The 6,164-nt window shown below is 34.3% G+C and overlaps 1 non-coding gene across 1 annotated transcript; it reads right to left on the reverse strand.

Moving 5' to 3' along the window:
- Positions 1-2,646: 2,646 nt before the first annotated feature.
- On the reverse strand, positions 2,647-2,748 carry LOC126000370 (U6 spliceosomal RNA). The gene has a single exon (XR_007492712.1). It is a non-coding gene; the product is annotated as a U6 spliceosomal RNA (small nuclear RNA).
- Between the last annotated feature and the right edge of the window lie 3,416 nt (positions 2,749-6,164).

A 6,164-nucleotide genomic window follows, 5' to 3' on the forward strand; every position in this document is an offset into this window, starting at 1 on the left:
TGCAGCTGACCCATATTTGATCTTCAGCATACCATATGGTCCCCAAAGCCTGCCAGGACAAATTTGAGCTCAGAGCCAGGAATAACCTCTGAGTGCTACTGAGTGTGGTGACAAACAAACAAAGAAAAACATTTATGATGTTTGTACTGAATGTATGTATATATTTTGGTCTTTATTTTTTAAATAGGTGACACTTCTAGTTCCATGTAAGTTCTGAAAACTTGGGGGGAAGCCACACATGACAGTGCTTTGGGCCTACTCTTGACCTGGTGTTCAGGGTCACTGCTGGTCATGTGAAATAACTATTTTTTGTTTAATTTCCAGCATATATATTTATAACCAGAAGGGAAGAATTCAGACTGCAGTAGGGAAAGAGAGTGTAAAGGAGAGAAGAGAAAATAAAGATTTCTAGATAAAGAAGTAATTAGACTAGAAAGATAATATTGTCCTGACTTGGAAAATCTTTGGTGCCCTTTTAGGCTTCATGAAGGCTCCAATAATTACAAAAACAATTTTTATCTCTTTTTCATTTTCCTTAACTAGATGTTGAACCTGGGAACTACTTCAGATTTATCACTGAATCTATATTTATCTTTTATCCTCTGAAACTTACCTCGATATCACCAGTAAACCAGAAGTTAGACACATGTTTGTTTCAGCTTAATGAGACAACCTAGGCAAAATAATTTTAAACAAAACAACAAAACTGGACAAAATATTTTTATATTCTTGATCTCTTGTTCTTAGAAAGGTAACAATATTGGTTTATTGAAGAAAACATTAATGTAGGTCTTAAATACATGAAGACCCTTTCTAGAATTGACTCTTCTGTATTTTGTTGTTGTTGTTCACCTGAAAGCTTATATGATCCCTCTAACTCTCATTGGCTTAGATAAGTACTTCCCAAAGAGGGGAATTCTATGCCCCCAAACAGAGGAACAGTGGGATGGACTAGAGGAGTGATAAAAGCCCAGGTATAATTAGAGGGCAATTTGTGTATGTTTACACGAAAAAGGTATGTTTCCAAGGGTTATTGAGTAATTTTCTTTCTAAGCAAAGGGCAGTAGATCAAATTTAAAAAATGGACTTGATGGTCTTCATCCCCTTTCATTAATAACCTAGGATGCTGATATGGGACAGGTTTCTGGTTATCTCAGGAACTCCAAACTGGAAGGCAGTAAGAAAGTATTCTGGGGGCAGTCATATAGAGTCATATAGTGCTCTGAGCCCAGCCAGGAGTGATCCTAGAGCACAGTTCAAAGTGTAAGCCCTGAACAGAGCTGGTATAGCCCATAAACAAAAACCAAAAGAAGATAAAAGTCTGAATCAAGTAGAAGATCAAAATTTCCCTTCAGCTTTCCAGAAGCAAAAGTGAAAAAATGAAATTTTTGCTAAAAATAATAGTGCCGTTTCCTATTAATTATATCTACCCTGAATTATTACTTAGGATTTTTAAGCAATTCTCATTTATATTTTACCTCATCTCATTTTTGTGCTGCTTTTTCAAACTTTAGATCTTAGTTAATATCTAGTCTTCTGTTATTTCAAAAAAATTTTAGAATTTGTATTGGGGGGCCAGTGAGGTGGTGCTAGAGGTAAGGTGTCTGCCTTGCAAGCACTAGCCAAGGAAGGACCGCGGTTCGATCCCCCAGTGTCCCATATGGTCCCCCCAAGCCAGTGGCAATTTCTGAGCGCTTAGAGAGGAGTAACCCCTGAGCATCAAACAGGTGTGGCCCAAAAAAACAAACAAACAACAAAAAAGAATTTGTATTGGTAGTAGAATATTAATATGCACTTAAGTTTGGAAGAAAATATATAATGAAAATATAATATCACAATATAAATATTGTAAACTCACAAAGATAAATATTTATGTATTTATATATAAAATTATCAACAAGTTTTTAGTGTAATTTTCTCTAAAGACAGAAAATAAAAGACTAAATAAAAGTTGAATGGGAGGGTATTAGAGAGAAGGAAAAATGGCAACAATTAGAGGTGGTAATTTATTTTCCATGTTAGAAGACAGATTCCAAAGGAGATAGAGTAATGCCTTGTGATTTATAGTGCATCATGTAAGCTGATATTTCAGATTGAAGACATTTCATCAAGACAAGATTAAATAGTTTTCACTATTGCTTTACTTAAAAAGGCAGAAAAAAGTGACTTTTTCTGTTTGGATTTGAAGTGACCCAAAAGCATTAATTATTTTTACTGTTCTATAAATTCATTTCTAAACAAAATCATGATAAAATATGTTTTCTTGATTGGTAAGCAGATGCATCTCTATGACAATTAGTAGTTATGGTAATGGAAATGCCTTTGATGATCATTGTTTTCAGAACTCTACAAAGGATGTATTATAATAGTCTAAGTCCCAGAGAAATGATTATTCATAGTAGACTAACTAATATTTGAAAGCATGACTCAGATCTTTTATGGTAATATTTTTCTTCAGATATAACAGATCTTTTGCAGAGCAAAGAGGGCTTGGGGCCAAATATGTCGGTATTGAGCGAATTACTCCTGACTCTGTGCTCAGGGATTGCACCTGTGGTATGTGTGGGACCATATGTGATGTCAAGAATCAAAAGCACTTTACTCCCCTGTAATATATATACTGTCCATATTTGAAAGATTTTTTTTATTAAGTTGAGACTGTTATTTTTCTGTCATCATTGTGCAGGGGCCATGATAATCTTCTCTGTATCATTCCAATTTTAGTATATGTGCTGCCAAAGCGAGCAGAGACTGTTATTTTTTCTGTAAGATAATTATGATCCCCTCTACTTCTACAATAGAGGTTGCAGTATTCTGTGAAGGTTTTAAATTTTAAAAACGCTTACCATCAGACATAGATTATCACAAATTAATTTCACAATTGATGCAGTGGGCAGCTTCTCTCCCACAGTTCCAGTGGGCTTCAGTGAGTCTACTTCAGGGAAGTGGATGAACACGAACCGGTCGATGGAATAATATTGAAAAAATATGGGCCCAGAGAGATAGCACAGTGGCGTTTGCTTTGCAAGCAGCCGATCAGGACCAAAGGTGGTTGGTTCGAATCCCGGTGTCCCATATGGTCCCCCGTGCCTGCCAGGAGCTATTTCTGAGCAGACAGCCAGGAGTAACCCCTGAGCATCGCCGGGAGTGGCCCAAAAACCTATATATATATATATATTATATATATATATATATATATATATATATATATATATATATATATATATATATATATAACACCACAGAGACGGATTGTTATGGGGTCACATGTTTGCCAGAACGTATTTTCCCCATATATTCGTTTGTGGTCTCATTTATTTCATATTTCGTTGTCCGTGTATCCACTCTCCTCAAAGGGGACTCAAAAGAAGCCCTCTAATGCATCTGGACCCCAAGAGCCAGTCCACGAGATCTGGTGAACCAAAGATAGCCTGCAGCACCTACAGAGCTAATTCTTTGAGTAATCTCTCAGTGACATCTCTACTCTGAGAACGACTTTAGATGAGAAGATTCTTTTGTTCCAAGGAAGTTCAGATTCTGTTCTGGGTTCAAAGACATTTGTTATAACAGTTTGAGAACTGACCTATGTATCTCTTCAGCCACAATATTCTCTCATTCTTACAAGAAGTGATATCTATAAGAGACTTTATCCTGCCCAATATTTATAAATATTATTCTCCTAAAATTTTAGTTACTATGTTTTAGTTTTACAATACTGTAAATGATAGAGCTGAATGCACACGATATTCCAACACCACATTCCCCAGCATAGTGTTTGTCTCACTACACAAATGTCTCAGAATCTTCCTGTCACTTCTTACTGATTTGGTAACCTCTGTTCCATAGATCAATCATTAGATTTTGTTGCCTTTGTTCATTTGTTGTTCCCTTACTATGCTTAATACCCTATATATGAGAATAATAATTCTATATTTGTCTCTCTCATTCTGTCTGACTTTACTAACCATTATAACCTCTGGCTCTATTCACGTAGGCATAAATTGCAATTTGCCATAAACACAATTATGCAATTTATCTATCTTAAAGATAGTTATTTTTCAATCTTTTTTTATAAATAGGTAGTATTTCATTGTACATGGCTGTATATGTATATGGTGCATAGGTATATGTTCATATATAATTTCTTTATCTGTTCTTAGCTATTTTTGTTGTTTCCAGATTTTACTATTGTGAATAGTGCTGCAATGAATGTAGAATAGGAATGGAGTTTGGGGGTCCTTGAGTTAGAGTCTCAGAAGTGAGATTGCTGGGCCATATGGAGTTCAATTCTTAATTTTTTGAGACATGTCTATATTTTTTTCTAAAATGTCTTAACCAGCTGAGTCCACCATCAGTGGATGAGGATTCCTTTATTCTCATACCGGTGTCAAAACTGGTTGCTTTTTGTTCTTTTTGATAGGTCCCAGTCTAACTGGTTTGAGGTGATAGCTCATTGTTGTTTTGATTTGCATTTCCCTGATGGTCACTACAGTTCTTCACATAGCTGTTGGCCATCTACATATCTTCTTTGAGGAAGCATCTGTTCAACTCTTCTTCCCATTTTTGGATTAGTCTTTTAAGAATTAAATTCTTAAACAATCTGATTGTCCCATCTCTTAATTGAACTCTTTACTGAAGAAAAATACAATAATTGGATTATAGATTTTTGTTTTGCTTTTGAGCCATATCTGCAGTGCTTATTATTCTGGTTCTGTGCTCAATGATCACTCCTGGCAGTACTCAGGGAACCATATGCAGTACTGGAAATTGAGCTAAGCCTTTGGACTTAATGGTCACTTGAATTCTGAAATCTGCTTCAGATTTACATTTCTGTCTCAACTTGAAACCCCAGAGGCTATTTTTCTCCTTTGCAATTATTAATCCTAATGCCAATTAGGAATAGTAAAAACATTAATTTTGTTAATTGAAAATTAAGTATATAATTTGTAATGCCTGTACAATGGTGTATTTTTATATTAATATTCTGATCTTTACAAATTATTGGAATATTCAGGTATAAATCAAATTTTACCTCACTAAAAATTAAAAACCAGAATATACATTTTATAATATAATGTTTCAACATAAAGCTAAGCCAATTTACCCCCTGAGCATCATCAGTGTGGCTCTATAACAATAACAATAAGGTCAATCAATTTAATTTTTTCTATAATTTAGAAGGAACTTTGTGATTGTTGTCACTAGCTAGGATATTTTGAATGTTTTCATCAGAATATTCTTGTAGAACTAATACATTATGATCAAGAGAATTAGAAGAATTATAACCTTTAAAAAATAAATTCATTCAAACATTGTGTTGGTTCAAATACCTTTCTAGGAAGATACATGAAAAATTTGGAGAGAAGAGTACTCTCAGCTGGCTTTGGGGAAGAAATAATTTTGCTTTTCCTTTATCTGTGGGAAAGGAACATGTGATAAAAATAATCAGAACAAGGTTCTTAAAAATTGAGAATTTATTAGAATCAGAGCACTTTCTAATTCAAAGCAAATAAGATCAATAGATCGTTAATTGTAACTTGGTGTCTTTTATGAGAATGCCTCATGTAGTGAGCACATTGTCCCTCCACTAAATGAGTAGTGATTATCGGGGAGATTACTGTGATTTATAAGCTAATTTTCTTCATTTTACATTGTATGTGCCAGACACTGACTCATACAATCAAAAAACAAAACAAGCCTGATTTTTAGAAATTAAATGCTTTATTGATGATTGTTGTTCACATCTGAAAGTTAGAATGTATGGGACTACTGAGAGTATATATGCAAATTTTAAAAACTGATTTTACTGCAATGCTTAGATAGCTAACTCTGATTTTTGTCTATCACTTTTGCTCCAGAGTTTAAAGAGTGATTTCCAAATAGGAATAAAATAAAAAATAGTATTGTTGAAGGAGATGTGATTGTCTCAGAAAGGGTCTGCTTCCTCCTAAAATGTTTCCTTTTTAGGTAAGTGTGACTTCTACATTAAAACACAGAATTTCATGTCTTTATTATTTTTTTGTCTGAATCTTATTCTAAAATGGAATGTATAATCAGGGACTCTGATCTACAAGCAACATGCTACTCCTTGTTTTTCAATAGTTGGTTTTGGGTGACATCAGATATCAGAGGAATTGATTAGATCCTTCAGTTATTTACACATG

This window comes from Suncus etruscus, chromosome X (genome assembly GCF_024139225.1).
Source record: "Suncus etruscus isolate mSunEtr1 chromosome X, mSunEtr1.pri.cur, whole genome shotgun sequence".
NCBI classification, from domain to species: Eukaryota; Metazoa; Chordata; class Mammalia; order Eulipotyphla; family Soricidae; genus Suncus; species Suncus etruscus.